Source organism: Nerophis lumbriciformis, linkage group LG21 (genome assembly GCF_033978685.3).
Source record: "Nerophis lumbriciformis linkage group LG21, RoL_Nlum_v2.1, whole genome shotgun sequence".
Lineage (NCBI taxonomy): Eukaryota > Metazoa > Chordata > Actinopteri > Syngnathiformes > Syngnathidae > Nerophis > Nerophis lumbriciformis.
In genome coordinates, this window is record NC_084568.2 from 37,348,115 (window position 1) to 37,370,000 (window position 21,886).

Consider the following 21,886-nt stretch of genomic DNA (forward strand, 5'->3'; position numbering starts at 1 on the left):
CAATAAGTAGATGAACCATCTGTGGCTGTGAAGTGAACTCTAGTAAGGTTGTAAATACTCTATAGAGTAGGCTAACCCATGTGGTTCCTGTGGATGTGAACATAAGTTGTGATTACTCTAGTGACTAAATAACATAGTGACTGAAACAGTCATAATAATGTGTAAATAATGTCAATAATAAACATACATATACATATACACATACTGTACATATACATTCACTGTACAAACATACATATACACATACATGTACATATACATTCACTGTACAAACATACATATACACATACTGTACATATAATTCACTGTACAAACATACGTATACACATACATGTACATATAATTCACTGTACAAACATACATATACACACACATATACATATACATTCACAGTACAAACATACATATACACATACTGTACATATACATTCACTGTACAAACATACATATACACATACTGTACATATACATTCACTGTACAAACACACATATACACATACATGTACATATACATTCACTATACAAACATACATATACACATACATGTACATATACATTCACTATACAAACATACTTATACACATACTGTACATATAATTAACTGTACAAACATACATATACACATACATGTACATAAACATTCACTGTACAAACATACATATACACATACATGTACATATCATTCACTGTACAAACATACATATACACACACATGTACATATACATATACACACACATGTACATATACATATACATTCACAGTACAAACATACATATACACATACTGTACATATAATTCACTATACAAACATACGTAAACACATACATGTACATATAATTCACTGTACAAACATACATATACACACACATGTACATATACATATACATTCACAGTACAAACATACATATACACATACTGTACATATACATTCACTGTACAAACATACATATACACATACATGTACATATACATTCACTGTACAAACATACATATACACATACAGTACATGTACATATACATTCACTGTACAAACATACATATACACATACTGTACATATACATTCACTGTACAAACATACATATACACACACATGTACATATACATTCACTGTACAAACATACATATACACATACATGTACATATACATTCACTGTACACACACATACACATACATGTACATATACATTCACTGTACAAACATACATATACACACACATGTACATATACATTCACTGTACAAACATACATATACACATTCATGTACATATACATTCACTGTACACACACATACACATACATGTACATATACATTCACTGTACAAACACACATATACACATACATGTACATATACATTCACTGTACAAACATACATATACACATACATGTACATATACATTCACTGTACAAACATACATATACACATACAAGTACATATACATTCACTGTACAAACATACATATACACATACATGTACGTATACATTCACTATACAAACATACATATACACATACATGTACATATACATTCACTGTACAAACACAAATATACACATACATGTACATATACATTCACTGTACAAACATACATATACACATACATGTACATATACATTCACTGTACAAACATACATATACACATACATGTACATATACATTCACTGTACAAACATACATATACACATTCTGTACATATACACTCACTGTACAAACATACATATACACATACATGTACATATACATTCACTGTACAAACATACATATACACATTCTGTACATATACATTCACTGTACAAACATACACATACTGTACATTTACATTCACTGTACAAACACAAATATACACATACATGTACATATACATTCACTGTACAAACATACATATACACATACTGTACATATACATTCACTGTACAAACATACATATACACATTCTGTACATATACAAGTACATATACATACATACACTCAAGCACATAATCACGTTTCATCAAACATAAATTAACGTTGTTACCCTAGGGCGGCGGTCGGCAACCCGTGGCTCTAGAGCCGCATACGGCTCTTTAGCGCCGCCCTAGTGGCTCTCTGGAGCTTTTTCAAAAATGTATGAAAAATGGAAAAAGATGAGGGGAAATTTATTTTTGTTTGTTTTAATATGGTTTATGTAGGAGGACAAACATGACACAAACCTCCCTAATTGTTATAAAGCACACTGCTTATATTAAACATCCCGCAACTCCAAAAGGGACAAGCGGTAGAAAATGGATGGGATGGATGCTTCACTGATTCGAGTATATGGCGAGCGCCGTTTTGTCCTACTAATTTTGGCGATCCTTGAACTCACCGTAGTTTGTTTACATGTAAAACTTTCTCTGACTTTCTAAGACGTGTTTTATGCCACTTCTTTTTCTGTCTCATTTTGTCCACCAAACTTTTAACGTTGTACATGAATGCACAAAGGTGAGTTTTGTTGATGTTATTGACTTGTGTGGAGTGCTAATCAGACATGTTTGGTCACTGCAAGCTAATCGATGCTAACATGCTATTTAGGCTAGCAATATGTCCATATTGCATCATTATGCCTCATTTGTAGCTATATTTGAGCTCATTTAGTTTCCTTTAAGTCCTCTTGATTAATTGTATATGTCATGACACACTATCTGTATGTAATATGGCTTTTAATTTTTTGCGGCTCCAGACAGATTTGTTTTTGTATTTTTGGTCCAATAAGGCTCTTTCAACATTTTGGGTTGCCGACCCCTGCCCTAGGGTAAACTGGGTAACACATGGCACACTGACAAAGCTTAACTTATTGTTACTATAACAATCTACAAGGTTAATGTAGGTTGCTTCTCTTTCTTCCCCTCCATTTTTCTGCATTCTCTTGTATCTCTAATTATCATTACATATATGTATTGTTGCATTTGAACAACTGTATTGTTGATAATAAAGGTAAATTATTGGTATTGTTCATTATCAATAGTGATATTTCTATTGTTATTTGTATTGCTCCATTTGTAGTGTAATAATGCTCATTGTCATTTCTGTATTAATATTTATTTTGCTAATTGCTTCTTTGCTATTACTTTTACCATCATATTTGTACACGTCGTATTTGCTGATGTTGCTCTATTGTTGTTGTTGTTATTGTTATGTTTGCTGTTGTCTCTCTGTCTAATCCCCCTCTTGTCCCCACAATTTCCCCCTCTGTCTTCCTTTTTTTTCTCTTTCTATCCCCTCCTGCTCTGGCCTGGCTGTACTAAATGATAATATAAATACATTTAATAAAGTCAAATACAAATAAGGCAACAAGAGAAGTATCCTACACTTCTCTTTTGTAAAGTCAATGTGAACAGTTGATATAGATTATCTACATCTACTATATGATTTGTCTGAGAAGCTGGACAGGACAAAAAAACAAAAGTGAAACGAATATGTGATATTAATTTATTACATGCAAAGTGAGATATGTCAAGACTTTTCTTGTTATAATTTTGATGATCATGGCTTACAGTTTTTGAAACCTCACATTTCCAGGTTTTCATAAACTGTAAGCCGTAATCATCAAAATTTTAATAAATCAAATGCTTGACATATCTCTCTTTCTTTCTTTTAGTTTATTTGGAACATGAACACACTTACGGTATAATACATCACACAATTCCATATCATTTCTGTTTACATCATGTCCGAAAAGGAGTAGGAAGAAGCAAAGCTTATTTAATCCTACCCCTTTCCCACTTCAGAGCGTTTACAAATATATACATTCATTTACTGACCTTCTTTAACAGTTTGGTAATATGTAATTAGTTAAGTCAGTCATTATTAACATACTGAGATGAAGAATATCTTATTTTTAATAAGGTTGAAAGTATTTCTCATTGTTCTTCATCTTCTTTGTACTTTGTAAGCACTATTAATTTGAACAACCTCTTAAAGTGGATCATATCAGTACAAATATCACATGTTATCAAATGTTACATTCTTGTGTAATTTCCACATTATTTTTTTTTGGTTAAATCCTACAAAATAATATTATAAAATAATATTTTTTTAAGTATTTCTATGTTATGTATGTGCCTCTTAAGACCTCTTTGGAGGTTTCGTAACGCCATGTTCGCTCTAAACTAAACTAAATTGATGCTGCTCCACCCTTTTTTTTTTTTCAAACTAAGAATGAATAAGAGAATCGTCAAGGAACCGAATCGTTAAGCAGAATCGCAAGAGGAATCGGAACCGGAAAAATCTTATCAATTCCCATCTTTAGTCAACGCTGTCTTAAAAAAGTGATCCAGCGTTTCCATGAATTGACGTATTTGTGGAAGTCTGCCTCGAGTGAATACATTCAAAAACATTTTTATTACACTGCTCTGTTTATCTGCAGATTTCACAGTGAGGTCAAATGTACGCTGATTTTTAGACCAAAAAAACACAACCACTTTTATTTTCATGGTAAAATTCTGGCAATTAGACTGACAGTCTGACTTACTATTTTTATTTTTTGCAATTATTTGTTAGGAACTCGCATGGCTGCGGTTTTTGTGACCCCAAGATGCAGGAACCAGGAGGACAAAGAGAAGGTAAGATACGTTTTATTACTCCAAACAGAGAGGGAAGCAGGCTTGCATGTAATAGTTACCAAGCACTGATGAGTGCTGGAGACAAGGCATACATAGGACACATGCTGATTGGCAGCAGGTGTGGACTCGCTGCCAATCAACGGCAGGTGAGGAAAAAAACACAGAGCTCAGCGTGACAAGCAGGAAATATAAACCAAAATAAGAGCACTGATAGGAAGTAAATACAAAAACAAGGAAACAAACAAAGGAAGTGACAGATAGTCACATTACTACTGTAAATTTTTTTTTTTTAAATCTGTCAATTTTATAGCAACAACCTAGCAGCTTATTCGACCGCAATTTTATTGTAAAACTGCTCATGTCAGAGCCATCAAAGCAAAAATGCCAAAGCAATGTGTCAATGAACCAAAGTCATGAGTAAATAATGTCAATATCTACATGAACCATCTGTGGCTGTGAAGTGAACACTAGTAAGGTTGTAAATACTGTATAAAGTAGGCTAACCCATGTGGTTCCTGTGGATGTGAACACAAATTGTAATTACTGTAGTGACTAAATAACAGTGACTGAAACAGACAAAGTAATGTGTAAATAATGTCAATAACTACATGAACCATCTGTGGCTGTAAAGTGAGCACTAGTAAGGTTGTAAATATGTATAGAGTAGGCTAACCCATGTTGTTCCTGTGGATGTGAACACAAATTGTAATTACTGTAGTGACTAAATAACATAGTGACTGAAACAGACATAGTAATGTGTAAATAATGTCAATAACTACATGAACCATCTGTGGCTGTGTAGTGAACACTAGTAAGGTTGTAAATACTGTATAGAGTAGGCTAACCCATGTGGTTCCTGTGGATGTGAACACAATTACTTTAGTGACTAAATAACATAGTGACTGAAACAGTCATAGTAATGTGTAAATAATGTCAATAACTACATGAACCATCTGTGGCTGTGTAGTGAACACTAGTAAGGTTGTAAATACTGTATAGAGTAGGCTAACCCATGTGGTTCCTGTGGATGTGAACACAATTACTGTAGTGACTAAATAACATAGTGACTGAAACAGACAAAGTAATGTGTAAATAATGTCAATAACTACATGAACCATCTGTGGCTGTGTAGTGAACACTAGTAAGGTTGTAAATACTGTATAGAGTAGGCTAACCCATGTGGTTCCTGTGGATGTGAACATAATTACTGTAGTGACTAAATAACATAGTGACTGAAACAGACATAGTAATGTGTAAATAATGTCAATAACTACATGAACCATCTGTGGCTGTGACGTGAGCAGTAGTAAGGTTGTAAATACTGTATAGAGTAGGCTAACCCATGTGGTTCCTGTGGATGTGAACACAATTACTGTAGTGACTAAATAACATAGTGACTGAAACAGACAAAGTAATGTGTAAATAATGTCAATAACTACATGAACCATCTGTGGCTGTGTAGTGAACACTAGTAAGGTTGTAAATACTGTATAGAGTAGGCTAACCCATGTGGTTCCTGTGGATGTGAACACAATTACTGTAGTGACTAAATAACATAATGACTGAAACAGACAAAGTAATGTGTAAATAATGTCAATAACTACATGAACCATCTGTGGCTGTGTAGTGAACACTAGTAAGGTTGTAAATACTGTATAGAGTAGGCTAACCCATGTGGTTCCTGTGGATGTGAACATAATTACTGTAGTGACTAAATAACATAGTGACTGAAACAGACATAGTAATGTGTAAATAATGTCAATAACTACATGAACCATCTGTGGCTGTGTAGTGAACACTAGTAAGGTTGTAAATACTGTATAGAGTAGGCTAACCCATGTGGTTCCTGTGGATGTGAACACAAGTTGTAATTACTGTAGTGACTAAATAACATAGTGACTGAAACAAACAAATTAATGTGTAAATAATGTCAATAAGTAGATGAACCATCTGTGGCTGTGAAGTGAACACTAGTAAGGTTGTAAATACTGTATAGAGTAGGCTAACCCATGTTGTTCCTGTGGATGTGAACACAAATTGTAATTACTGTAGTGACTAAATAACAGTGACTGAAACAGACAAAGTAATGTGTAAATAATGTCAATAACTACATGAACCATCTGTGGCTGTAAAGTGAACACTAGAAAGGTTGTAAATACTGTATAGAGTAGGCTAACCCATGTGGTTCCTGTGGATGTGAACATAATTACTGTAGTGACTAAATAACATAGTGACTGAAACAGACAAAGTAATGTGTAAATAATGTCAATAACTACATGAACCAACTGTGGCTGTGTAGTGAACACTAGTAAGGTTGTAAATACTGTATAGAGTAGGCTAACCCATGTGGTTCCTGTGGATGTGAACACAATTACTGTAGTGACTAAATAACATAGTGACTGAAACAGACAAAGTAATGTGTAAATAATGTCAATAACTACATGAACCATCTGTGGCTGTAAAGTGAACACTAGTAAGGTTGTAAATACTGTATAGAGTAGGCTAACCCATGTGGTTCCTGTGGATGTGAACATAATTACTGTAGTGACTAAATAACATAGTGACTGAAACAGTCATAGTAATGTGTAAATAATGTCAATAACTACATGAACCATCTGTGGCTGTGTAGTGAACACTAGTAAGGTTGTAAATACTCTATAGAGTAGGCTAACCCATGTTGTTCCTGTGGATGTGAACATAATTACTGTAGTGACTAAATAATCTGTGTTGTTTTCATTTTTTACGTGCTCACGCGGAAAAAGCGATCAAGCAACTAAAAAAAAAAACCTGATGTGGCGTCCTCCTTGTACTGATGTTGAAGACAACATACACTTCATTGCACATGTACTATGTCACTATATTCATGATTAAATGCTTTATAATTCCACGTGGGCTTTATATAAGCACTTAAGATGCAAAATGGTTTCCTTGGCTCGTTAGTGCGAGCTGAAGTAATGTAGACCAGTGTTTTTCAACCTTTTCTGAGCCAAGGCACATTTTTTTTCAGAAATCATTAAAAAACAAAACTCAGTTGACAGTAAAAAGTCGTTGTTACAATTGTTGGATATGACTTTAAAGCATAACCAAGCATGCATCACTATAGCTCTTGTCTCAAAGTAGGTGTACTGTCACCACCTGTCACATCACACCCTGAATAATTTGGACTTTTTTGCTGTTTTCCTATGTGTAGTGTTTTACTTCTTGTCTTGCGCTCCGTTTTCTCTTTTTTTGGTATTTTCCTGTAGCAGTTTCATGTCTTCCTTTGAGCGATATTTCCCACATCTACTTTGTTTTAGCAATCAAGAATATTTCAGTTGTTTTTATCCTTCTTTGTGGGGACATTGTTGATCGTCATGCCATGTTCGGATGTCAATTGTCTTTGCTCCACAGTAAGTCTTTGCTGTCGTCCAGCATTCTGTTTTTGTTTACTTTGTAGCCAGTTCAGTTTTAGTTTTGTTCTGCACAGCCCTAAGCTTCAATGCCTTTTCTTAGGGGCACTCACCTTTTGTTTATTTTTTGGTTTAAGCATTAGACACCTTTTTACCTGCACACTGCCTACCGCTGTTTCCGACATCTACAAAGCAATTGGCTACCTGCTGCCACCTACTGATATGGAAGAGTATTACACGCTGTAGACAGCACCAACACTCAACAACAATACATCATTTGCAGACTATATTACTGCTTTGCAAAAAATATTTTTAACCCAAATAGGTGAAATGAGATCATCTCCCACGGCACACCAGACGGTATCTAGTGTGCTTTGGCACTGTGGTTGAAAAACACTGATGTAGACGTCACTGCACATATAAGACATCACCATGTTGCTGATTAAACATGTTATAATTCTATGGGTGTTATGTTGCAGCAGCACAGGTGTGCATGCACGCTTTAAACACTGAGAAAGAAAAAAACAAACATAATTAGAAACAGTTTTTTATTTACCGTGACGTCTGCAGACTTTTTGGACCCTGCAGTTTCAATTAGAGCAGTGTTTTTCAACCTTTTCTGAGCCAAAGCACATTTTTTTCATTGAAAAAATGCGGAGGCACACCACCAGCAGAAATCATTAAAAAACTAAACTCAGTTGACAGTAAAAAGTCTTTCTCACAATTGTTGGATATGAATTCAAAACATCACGCCGTTACTTATTTTGAGGTTTTTGGTGTTTTCTAGTGTGTAGTTTTTCAGCTCTTGTCTTGCGCTTATGTACGGATGCACTTTGTGGACGCCATCTGCTGCTCCACACGCTGTAAGTCTTTGCTGTCGTCCAGCATTCTGTTTTGGTTTACTTTGCAGCCAGTTCGGTTTTAGCTTTGTTTAGCATAGCCTTCCCTAAGCTTCAATGCCTTTTCTTAGCGGCACTCACCTTTTGTTTATTGTGAAACACGACAAACCACGTTCCCGACATCTACAAAGCAATTAGTTACCTGCTGCCACCTACGGATATGCTGTGCTCTACACCACTGGTTCTTAACCTGGGTTCGATCGAACCCTAAGGGTTGGGTGAGTCGGCCTCAGGGGAGGCCAAGACACACCCGACTCATCGTGGAAATAAAAACTTCTCTCTATCGGCGTATTAATGATACCCCTAAACAATGTACCTTCTAATTTTCCATCTGCTTGAGCAAACGCAAAAACTCCTTGAGCATTCAGTGGAGCACACGTGAGCAACGTCAGACGTGCACATGCACTGTGGCCACACCTGCAGCACACCTGTCCCAAACCCATACTTGCCAACCCTCCCGGATTTTCCGGGAGACTCCCGAAATTCAGCGCCTCTCCCGAAAACCCCCCGGGACAAATTTTCTCCCGAAAATCTCCCGAAATTCAGGCGGAGCTGGAAGCCACGCCCCCTCCAGCTCCATGCGGACCTGAGTGACGTCAGGTGCGCAACACCACGTAAATCGTTGGCCAACCAAAAAGTAACCCCAGTACGCTATAGCCAACATTCACCAGGAGATGGCAACAGACAAACATAGATCACTATTACATTCCTCCCCTTTTAGAAATGTATAGAAGTTACTCAAAATAAATAAACAACCCAACCAAAAAAATGCAGCAGCTCAATTAAAAAACTGTACTTAAGCCACATTCTTTTCTTTTTTTTTTAGTACTGAACTCTTAACCCTCATTTGTAAAAAATAACATGCTTATTGTGCAAACAGTATTTGTACACCTTTAACACAGATTTTTATACTGTCTTCAGAGATTCAGTTTTTTTGGTGGTACTCGAAACCTTTCTGGGTACCTGCGAAAGGGTGTTCAGCATGGTTAGAAAAATAGTGACAGAGAATAGAACAAGGATGGACAATTCAACCCTTAACTCAACAATGAGTAGATGAGTGTTATGTGTGTGTATATGTGTAAATAAATGAACACTGAAATTCAAGTTTTTCTTTTATTTTTATATATATATATATAATAAAATAAATATATATATAGCTAGAATTCACTGAAAGTCAAGTATTTCTTATATATATATATATATATATATGAAATACTTGACTTGGTGAATTCTAGCTGTAAATATACTCCTCCCCTCTTAGCCCCGCCCCCAACCACGCCCCCGCCCCACCCCGACCACACACCCCCACCCCCCACCTCCGGAAATCGGAGGTCTCAAGGTTGGCAAGTATGCCCAAACCTGACTAAATAACAAGTTACATGTTTTATTATTATAATCAAATGACATTAGTCATTTCCATGAGATTAGTTTCTAATATAAGTGTTTTGTCCCACTTACAATGACAATAACAGAAAATGTTGTTTTTCATGAGCTGTGCACTAGTATTCCGTCAGTCTACCCCAGGGCAGCTGTGGCTATGAAAGTAGCTTACCACCACCAGGTGTGAATGAATGATGGCTTCTCACTTCTCTGTGAAGCGCTTTGAGTGTCTAGAAAAGCGCTATATAAATCTAAGTCATTATTATTATTAGTATTGTATGTCTGGGTGGAGGTCCTGCTTTGGAAATAATTTGTACCCCTTTCAGATAAGGCATTTAGGTCCCACTAAAACATTCACATGTTGCACAATGAGATGTAAACACGGGATCATGTGTACATTCCTGTAACTTTTTGTTTGTAAAATACTATATCTTTATTAGTATTTATTTAATATAATAACATCATTAAACTAAGAAAAAACATTTTATTTTTTACTAAAGAAGGGTTCAGTGAATGCGCATATGAAACTGGTGGGGTTCGGTACCTCCAACAAGGTTAAGAACCACTGCTCTCGACATTTGCGGATTATAATTACTGGTTTGCAAACAATATTTTTAACCCAATGAGGTGAAACTACATACCGTATTTTCCGCACCATAAGCCGCCCTGGGTTATAAGCCGCGCCTTCAATGAACGGCATATTTCAAAACTTTGTCCACCTATAAGCCGCCCCGTGTTATAAGCCGCATCTAACTGCGCTAAAGGAATGTCAAAAAAACAGTCAGATAGGTCAGTTAAACTTTAATAATATATTAAAAACCAGCGTGATGTGGGCGCGCATGGAGTCGTATATCAACATGGACGGAGCTGCGTGAAAAAAGCCACCCGGCCTCTTCGCGTAAACTTACCTTAACCACTCGCTCATCTTTTCTTCATCCATCCATCCCTTCGAGTTAGCTTTTATGATGACGCCGGCTGGAAAGGTCTCTTTTGGCAAGGTCTTCCTTTTGAATATCACCATGGGTGGAAGTTTCTGGCCATTAGCATGGCAAGCTAGAACCACAGTGAAGGATGACTTCTCATTCCCTGTGGTGCTAATATTCACCGTACGTGCTCCCGTTGTATCCACAGTGCGGTTCACAGGAATATCAAAAGTCAGTGGAACCTCGTCCATGTTGATAATGTTCTCTGGCCGGATCTTTTTTTCAGCTATCTTGTTTTTACAATATGCACGGAAAGTAGCCAGCTTTTCTTGAAAGTCTTTAGGCAGTTGCTGTGAAATAGTAGTCCGTATGCGGATGGAGAGATTGCGTCTTTTCATGAACCGGATCCCTGTCGCTTAGTAGGAGCCATTTTGTGGTCTTTACAGATGTAAACACACAAAGGAAATGAAACGTAATATCCGCGCGCTTCTTCTTCTTCTTCTACGCGGGCGGGTGGTTGCTTACAGTAGAAGAAGAAGCGCTTCCTGTTCTATGGGGGCGGGTGCTTACCTTGGCGGTTGCTTGCGTAGAAGAAGAAGCACTTCCTCTTCTACGGGGAAAAAAGATGGCGGCTGTTTACCGTAGTTGCGAGACCGAAACTTTATGAAAATGAATCTTAATATTAATCCATATATAAAGCGCACCGGGTTATAAGCCGCACTGTCAGCTTTTGAGTAAATTTGTGGTTTTTAGGTGCGGCTAATAGTGCGGAAAATACGGTAATCCCCCACGGCACACCAGACAATATCTCACGGTGGTTGAAAAACACTGAATTAGACACTCCTACTTAACTTCATGATATGAGGCCACTTTTCGCTCCCATTCTTTCACGTCCCCCCCCCCGCTCGTCACCAACATGCCACGGCTGCCTCCCCGCACCTGAAGACGTGTCCGCCATCTCCATGTGGGGAAACAAGTGGGATGAGATGAAACTTCGCCATTTAGTCCCGCTCCGCCTTCCCGAGGCGCCCGGGGCGAAGACGTGCTGCCATCTTGGCTGAAGTTTCCATCAACGCACATAACAATCTATGGCCGTTTAGTTGCGGCGCGTATAGATGCCAAACGCATCACGCCCCCCGCCATGACTGCCTCGCTTTCGCTTCCACCTCGCTTATTTATTTTTTTCTTCTTCCTTTTGTATACGCTGAAGGTGTGGAGTGATCGCTGCATGCTTGTGACACATATAGGTCCTGTGTGTTTAATGGCGTGTGTGTGAGTAAGACGCCGCATTTGGCTGTGCGGTAAATGCGTTTGTGTCCGTCACGGGGACACGTATAGATTATGATCACTTCCCCTCAATTAGGCTTTGTGAAAAGACGGGGAGGACGTTGAGGGTAAAGAATGACAAAAGGCCAACGTGAAAGCCTCAAAGCGTTTACCGTATTTTCCAGACTGTAGAGTGCACCGTTTTATATAAGCCACGCCCACAATGTTGCTAAATGAGTTACACTATATTGCCAAAAGTATTTGTCCACCCATCCAAATGATGAGAATGAGGTGTCCTAATCACTAATCACAGGTGTATCAAATCAAGCACTTAGGCATGGAGACTGTTTCTACAAACATTTGTGAAAGAATGGGCCGCTCTCAGTGATTTCCAGCGTGGAACTGTCACAGGATGCCACCAGTGCAACAAATCCAGTCCTGAAATTTCCTCGCTCCTAAATATTCCAAAGTCAACTTAATTATAAGAAACTGGAAGAGTTTGGGAACAACAGCAACTCAGCCACCAAGTGGTAGGCCAGGTAAACTGACAGAGAGGTCAGCATAGTGCAAAGACTTTCTGCACAGTCACTTGCTACAGAGCTCCACACTTCATGTGACCGTCCAATTAGCCCACGTACAGCACGCAGAGTGCTTCATGGAATGGGTTTCCATGGCCGAGCAGCTGCATCTAAGCCATACATCACCATACGTGGTGTAAAGCACGTCGCCACTGGACTCTAGAGCAGTGGCGACGCCTTCTCTGGACTGATGAATCACACTTTTCCATCTGGCAATCTGATGGACCAGTCTGGCTTTGGAGGTTGCCAGGAGAACGCTACATTTCGGACTGCATTGTGCCAAGTGTGAATTTTGGTGGAGGAGGAATTATGGTGTGGGGTTGTTTTTCAGGAGTTGGGCTTTGGGCCCCTTAGTTCCAGTGAAAGGAACTTTGAATGAACATTTTGGACAATTCCATGCTCCCAACCTTGTGGGAACAGTTTGGAACGGGCCCCTTCCTCTTCCAACATGACTGTGCACCAGTGCACAAAGCAAGGTCCATCAAGACATGGATGACAGAGTCTGGTGTGGATTAACTTGACTGGCCTGCACAGAGTCCTGACCTGAACCCGATAGAACACCTTTGGGATGAATTAGAACGGAGACTGAGAGCCAGGCCTTCTCCACCAACATCAGTGTGTGACCTCACCAATGCACTTTTGGAAGAACTCTCTTCTTTTCCATGTTTGGCACATTTTAGCTGCTTGATATTTGATTTGTGTTAGGCCACGTAAACTGACAGAGAGGTCAGCATAGTGCAAAGACTTTCTGCACAGTCAGTTGCTACAGAGCTCTAAACTTCATGTGACCTTCCAATTAGCCCACGTATAGTACGCAGAGGGATTAATGGAATGGGTTTCCATGGCTGGGCAGCTGCATCTAAGCCATACATCACCATACGTGGTGTAAAGCACGTATGGTGGTCCATAAAGACATGGATGACAGAGTCTGGTGTGGATGAACTTGACTGGCCTGCACAGAGTCCTGACCTGAACCTGATAGAACACCTTTGGGATGAATTAGAAGGGAGACTGAGAGCCAGGCCTTCTCCACCAACATCAGTGTTTGACCTCACCAATGCGCTTTTGGAAGAATGGTGGAAAATTCCTATAAACACACTCTGCAACCTTGTGGACAGCCTTCCCAGAAGAGTTGAAGCTGTAATAGCTGCATATTGAACCCTATGGGTTAGGAATGGGATGGCACTTCAAGTTCATATGTGAGTCAAGGCAGGTGGCCAAATACTTTTGGCACTATAGTGTATTTACCACAGAAAAATAAATGTTTATTTACACACCTTAATTGTGTCTGTAACAAGGCAGTAAAACGGCTGATCAAACAAAACAAAAGTCATCGCCATGGACCCTCAAGCTAGATAGGTGGATCTTTACCGTCGTTGCATGAGCACAACGGAATGTCCTTTCCAGCACAGACCCGTTTAGGGTCAGACAAAACATTGTGCAGGGTTGCAGAACAGGAACGCCGATGGGTCGCCACTTACGGCGGCCCGTAAAAGGTGGGACGAAGGTAAATGCTGGGGGAGGATGAGTAAAAGAAAGTTGATAGCAAAGCACATATACATATTACGACATACTATGGGGGGGCGGAAGGCGTCGAAGGTGTTGCTGAGAGGGTCTCGAAGTAGCAACCTTGCCAAGTCGCTTGCAGCCAGGGAAACAATCCAGATTAGAAGGTGAAAACAAATGTTTTTGCTGTATTTGTCCCTATCCGGTCCTCAAATTCATCCTACTGTACTTCCCCATCGGAGCAGACGGTATCTCCAATATAGTCCCAAATCTCCAAAGTCTGAGTGGCCACAGTTCTGCTCGCATCCTCCAATCCTTTGTGGCAGCTTTAGGGTACTTTGAAGGCTGCCAGCATCTTCCAAAGTGTCGATACACCAAGGCAATCAGCAGATGTCCTGTTATCACGGTTCCCAATCGCTCGATGTCTTCAACGGACTAGACTGGAAGGCTCTTCTCCTAAGAGTTGTGTCATGTGTCAAGACAGGCAAATTCCCCTAAACCTGAGATTTTGACAATTTTGTCGAGCGGTCAGTTGATCAATTTTGGAAGCTAGCTCTCCAAACAGCTAAACAGACTCAATAACTCCACAATCAGGTTGTGATGAAACTGACACAACACAAAAAGATAATGCAACTAACACAGTAAACGTGTTAGCATATTAGCTATTGCTGACAATGCTAGCGTCGTTAAATTACGACAGCAGCTACAAATATGCATGAAAACACTCCTACAGACGTCGCAGATGGGACACATTAGTAAGTAAGAATTGTTTTAGTTATATTGTAAAACTTACAAACGTTGCTTGGAGTGATGAATGCAGAATCCATACGAGTAGAAACGCTATGGACGGCTAGAAGACTAAACAGCACTTCGACTGAAAAAAAAAGCCCCAAAAGCTTGCAGTGAGCAAACTCGTCCAGAAGATGGCGCCACAGCACAAACAAACAAAACACCTTCTCGGCGTGTTTGCTTTTTACATTTTTGTTTTAAACATTTTTTTATGACCTCAGCATAAATTAGCCACACCGTCTTCGGAGCCACCGGGTGCAAAGTGTAGGAAAATTGACGATAATTGAATTTCACATACGATCGCATCGTGTATACTCATACTTGCCAACCCTCCCGAATCTTCCGGGAGACTCCCGAAATTCAGCGCCTCTCCCGAAATCCTCCCGGGACAAATATTCTCCCGAAAATCTCCCGATTTTCAGCCGGAGCTGGAGGGGGCGTGGCCTGAGTGAGGACCACAGGGTGACAAAAACTAACTCATCCAGACTAGAGATAAATTGTATTATTATGTTTATCTTACCTATAAATAATTATATTTATTAATTTAAAAAAAACTAAATACATTTTTACTATATTTTGCTAAAAACATAAAAATTAATTGTATTTTTATTTGTATTTTTTCTGACTCGTTATTACATCCAGCCATAGAATTATACATTAAAATAAACATATGGGAAATAATTAATTTTAAATGATCATAATAATTAATTTAAAATGACCATATTTAATTATTAAAATAATTGTTTGTTTATCAACAACTTTAGCATTTTATTCATTACATTTTGGAGCTCTCAGAAGCCAACTTATGTTATATTCCTTAAGATTTATTTATGCAAGTTTGAAGTATCAATTATCTAAACACAGTTTTGTTTGCATATTTTCAGGATGTAGATATATATATATATATATATATATATATATATATATATATATATATATATATGTTTGAAATACTTGACTTGGTGAATTCTAGCTGTCAATATACTCCTCCCCTCTTAACCACGCCCCCGCCCTCAACCACGCCACCGTCCCACCCCCGACCACGCCCCCCCCCCCCCCCCCCCCAACCCCCCCACCCCCCACCTCCCGAAATCGGAGGTCTCAAGGTTGGCAAGTATGTGTATACTACTTATCAGTCCTTCCAGGATCGCCCTAAATCACGCAAATTCATGCGGCGTCGCAACTTTGTACGATGTCCGCAACATTTTTGCCAACCCGGAACGGGACAAGCGGTAGAAAATGGATGGACGGATGGCGATTTGTCTGTAAGCGGCGCTCAAATGCGCACATCAACTGTCTAACTTGGTGATTCTCAAACTGTGGTACCAGTTAGTGTGGTGGTACCATCTAGTGCTACGCCAAAAATTCCCATTATTCAAACACGGTGTTACTGTTCAAACGGTGTCATGTTACAGCGACCAAAAACATCAAATACACTTGTTAAATAAAATTGCTAACTTGTTTTTAATGGAGATTTAGATTTACTACGCTACTGTGTACTAATCTTGGTCGTTATGGTGGTACTTGGAGAGACAAGTGTTTTCTGAGGTGGTACTTGGTGGAAAAGGTCCAAGTAAAACTTAGTTTCTTGTGCAGAGGAAGCAGCAACAACATACGTTGAACAAAATATCAGCTCTTTATTGATCAAACGGCACAACTTTGACCGACTGGACCTGTCTGCGACGCTAAGCCTTCTGGGTAATGTAGTCCTAGTTTACATGGATCTGTACATTTACCCATCCAGGGTGAGACGAGTAAGAACATATTTTGACATGTGCAATGCTGACCGAGCCAAGAGGCAGCGTTTACATGTTAGAGTTGTTGGAGTGTGATGACCACCTCTCGTCGTCTCCCATTTACCAACAAAAAAATATCGCTATAAATTGCTCTCAACAGTCATCATGTGCCGGAACATAAATGAATGTTCAAGACGAACGCTTTTCAGACGTAAAACACAATCGTAGACGACAGTTTTTGGTGGTGTTTCTTTCTGTTATTCTAATTAGTTATTGCTATTATTGGGTTCTAATTACAGATGTCTTATAATGGCTTTTTTGCCGATATTCCAATATTGTCCAACTCTTAATTACCGATTCCGATATCAAGCGATACCGATATATACAGTGGTGGAATGAACACATTATTATGCCTAATTTTGTTGTGATGCATTAAACAATGTAACAAGGTTTTCCAAAATAAATCAACTCAAGTTATGGAAAAAAATGCCAACATGGCACTGCCATATTTATTATTGAAGTCACAAAGTGCATTATTTATTTTTAACATGCCTCAAAACAGCAGCTTGGAATTTGGGTCATGCTCTCCCTGAGAGAGCATGAGGAGGTTGAGGTGGGCGGGGTTTTTGGGGGGGCGGGGTTGAGGTGGGGGGGTGTATATTGTAGCGTCCCGGAAGAGTTAGTGCTGCAAGGGATTCTGGGTATTTGTTCTGTTGTGTTTATGTTGTGTTACGGTGCGGATGTTCTCCCGAAATGTGTTTGTCATTCTTGTTTGGTGTGGGTTCACAGTGTGGCGCATATTTGTAACAGTGTTAAAGTTGTTTATACGGCCACCCTCAGTGTGACCTGTATGGCTGTTGACCAAGTATGCTTGGTATTCACTTGTGTGTGTGCAAAAGCCGTAGATATTATGTGACTGGGCAGCAAAGGCAGTGCCTTTAAGGTTTATTGGCGCTCTGTACTTCTCCCTACGTCCGCGTAAACAGCGGCGTTTTGAAAAGTCATACATTTTACTTTTTGAAACCGATACTGATAATTTCCGATATTACATTTTAAAGCATTTATCAGCCGATAATATCGGCAGTCCGATATTATCGTACATCTCTAGTTCTAATGAATTAAAACGGTACCGTAATTTGACGGTATGTGTATTTACTGCCATCTAGGGTCTACTTTTGAAGTCTGTGTGGTATAAAACAAGTAAAACATCAATAGCGTATCTGGTTTCACATTTTTGTTGCAATCCTGTGCTTTTTTTGGGGGGTTAAACACTTAAAACATTGATAGAAAATTCATCAGAACACGAGTAAATTCAATGTTATTGAGAGAAAAAATTAAATTCAAGCACTTTAGGCCGCGATAATCTAAAAATAAATCCTGGAGGGACTGTTTAATGCTCTCTTGACATGTATTTTACCCACTTATGGGGCTCCATGGCCTACATTTAGTACTCTGATCCATAATGGGACATTATTGCATCATCGGTCCTCAAGCCCTACGGCGCGCTTAACTGAGGGAACAGACGGCGAATGCGTGCGTTTCCAAGCGTGGACACGCAGGCCTCCCTCCGTATGTATGTATGTATGTATGTATGTATGTATGCATGTATGCATGCATGTCGCACAGGTTGTGTTAGAATTGGTAGTTAATCACGGTGTCCATATGTTTCAATACACCATCTATCTCCGTGCGACGCCGTAGTTTGCAGCCCACCTTCCCATTCCAAGCGACCCGCGCCCTGAAAGCGAGCCGCCCCGGGGGCTGGCGTGCGCAGGGGGAAGGTATTCTGCTCCAGCGGCTCAAGCGTAGCCCCGGGAAGCATGTCAGGACGTTCTGGGGGATAATCAGTCACAAAGCCGGGGTGTTTTGTACCCGCTGCTGGGAGCGAGAGAAGTGGGGGAGGGGGAGGGGGAGGGGGGTCAACCTGCAGAGTAGTTAGCTGATGGAGGTCAAGAGGGTGAGAACATATATATATATATATATATATATATTTGTTATATAGGCTGCACGCTGCCTATATACACGCTGCCATTTCTGAGTGTCTGGACAGGGGTAAAGGAGAGTGTGAACAAATACTGCCATGGCACCAAAGACATTAAAGCAACAGTATGTAACAGTGGGACATGACATTGATAGAACAATAATAAATAGAGTTGTCTAAAAAGGAAAAAAAAAGATTTTCGAATTAATCGCGATTCCGATTTGTAGCGATTCTTAATCCATAAAAAATATAAATAAATATAATATATAAATATAAATAAATATATATATATATATATATATATATATATATATATATATATACATATATATATGTGTGTGTGTGTGTGTGTGTATATATGTGTGTATGTATATATACGTATGTAGGTATGTTTGTATATATGTGTGTGTATGTATGTATGTATATGTATGTATGTAGGTATGTATGTATGTATATACGTATGTATGTATATACGTATGTATTAGAGATGCGCGAATAGGCAATTATTTCATCCGCAACCGCATCACAAAAGTCGTCAACCATCCGCCATCCACCCGAACCAACATTTTATCAAAACCACACCCGCCCGCCACCCGCCCGTTGTTATACATCTAATATAGACGATGCAAGGCATTAGTGAGGTTATAAAGCTTTTGCCTGTTAAAGAAAGGAGACTGATCCAATGCAGCAGAGACATTCAATGCGTGCCATGCATTAATATCTCTTGACCACGCATTAGTGGCTAAGATATATTAATGCGTGATAATATTATTTATCATTATTATAATATTATTGTCATTTCCATTAAGAAAGTGTTGACTATTGTTGCCAATGCCCTCGGATCAGGAGTGCGTTCCTCACACTTTGTGTGCGCAGTTGCAGCAAGCAGAACGAGGCTTTTAAGAAGTTAAAACAATGTTTTAGAAAGACTAGGCCTATATTTTCGTTAGGTAAAAAAAATGTTCTGAATTTATTTCAATGAATATTAACTTGTTAACGTTATAATGCTCAAATAGGGACGAGGGCGGGGTGCACAGTGAAGCAGTGAACAATTTCGCGACAAAGATGAACCTTTATTGATTGATCTGCAGCCATGACAAAATATCAGACAATCTCCATTGTCAACGAAAGGCAGGAAAATAAAGATAAACACATAGCCTATGTTGTAGGCATAGGCTCATACCTTTTTAAGTTGAAATAAAAAAATAAATAAAAAATGTGCCTCATAAGCCTTAGGCTGTCAATCACGCGCACAAACTTAAATTATACAATAACATATGTATGTCATCCCTATTTAAACAAAAATAAATTAAATTAATAATAATAATAAATTACCTGCAACTTATTGGCCAAGGCAAATAGCTGAAGGGGGGAAATCAAACCCATCAGACTGCACTTTATCATCAAACTTGAATTATAATGAAAATAGACGGTCGCGACAAACAAAGCAGGCTAAATATCCTTACATTGTCGCCAATCGGAGATGCGCTTCACTTGAAAGCGAGGCCAAATAATTATTCACACATAGTAGTATATCTCCAATAGAAAAAAAACACAATAAACAACGCAATTGCCTTAATTCCTTTGCATTGTAGTGCGCCCAAACAACACGTAACCATCCAAATTATTCAGCTGACCGAACTCAATATAGGTTAGACATGGGCTTATTTGGTATAGCCTATAGGTAACGTAGACTAATTCGTTTAACATATCCAACCGTATGTCTACTTACTTTTTTTTTTGTTAGCACTATGCAGGAATAAAATGGCATCTACAGTGCCAGGATTCATGCGAGAGCGCCTGGCCTCTAAAATGCGCCCTGCTGCGCTGAAGGAGCGCTCACTTGCGCCACTTGTTGCTGGGACGCGGTGCCTGATGAATAATTGACTGCTTCAAAGAGTGCTGCTCATTTTTCGTATGTGGGTAACAACATTTAACTATGTATATATATTTCCGAATTGGTTCAACCGCCAACCGCCCGTATCTATTTAAAATCTATTTTTACCCGCCCGACCCGCGGTTTATCCGCGGACTCCAAGGTTGTGTCCGCAAACCGCGCATTTCTAGTATGTATATACGTATGTATGTATGTATATACGTATGTATGTATATGTCTTAATAAGGTTATCCAAAAAATAGTGCTCGATACCGTGGTAGAGCGCAATATATGTATGTGTGGGGAAAAAAATCACAAGACTACTTCATCTCTACAGGCCTGTTTCATGAGGGATTCCCTCAATCATCAGGAGATTTTGATTGAGGGAACCCCTCATGAAACAGGCCTGTAGAGATGAAGTAGTCTTGTGATTTTTTTTCCCACACATACATATACGTATGTATGTATGTATATACGTATGTATGTATGTATATACAACATTTACATGTTAGAGACCCTTGAAGTGTGATGATAATCTCTCATCGTCTCTCATTTACCAACAAAAATGTGAGCTATAGATCGCTAATTGTGTTAAATGAATGTTCACTTTTGGAACGTAAAACATACACGGAGAATGTCTGCGACCTGTGGACGACAGAGCAGACAGTATACAATAAGGAAGCTGTTGGTGGTGTTTCTTTCTGTATTCATAATTAATTATTACAATTATAAGATACATTCATTATCATGAATTAATTGTGTCTTGTTTTATTATCATCATTAAGTAATTTAACAACAATCTGTGAGTATGTGCTTTTTCTGGCATCTAGTGTCTACTTTTTAGTTTGTGTGGTATAAAATGAGTAAAACATCAATACAGTATGTGCTATGTTTAGGTTAAAGGTACAAGAACCACCTTCAACACTGATTATAAATGCATAAAGTCACAAGTTGATTTCATGTTATTGCAAAATCATAAGCCTC

General features: G+C 38.8%; 1 long non-coding RNA gene across 1 annotated transcript in view; it reads left to right on the forward strand.

Moving 5' to 3' along the window:
• Positions 1 to 21,886, forward strand: part of LOC133621311 (uncharacterized) — a 314,364-nt gene that overhangs the window by 141,182 nt on the left and 151,296 nt on the right. Inside the window, exon 2 of the long non-coding RNA XR_009817641.2 lies at positions 4,518 to 4,579. This is a non-coding gene — a long non-coding RNA (uncharacterized lncRNA). The remainder of the gene's footprint in view (positions 1 to 4,517; positions 4,580 to 21,886) is intronic.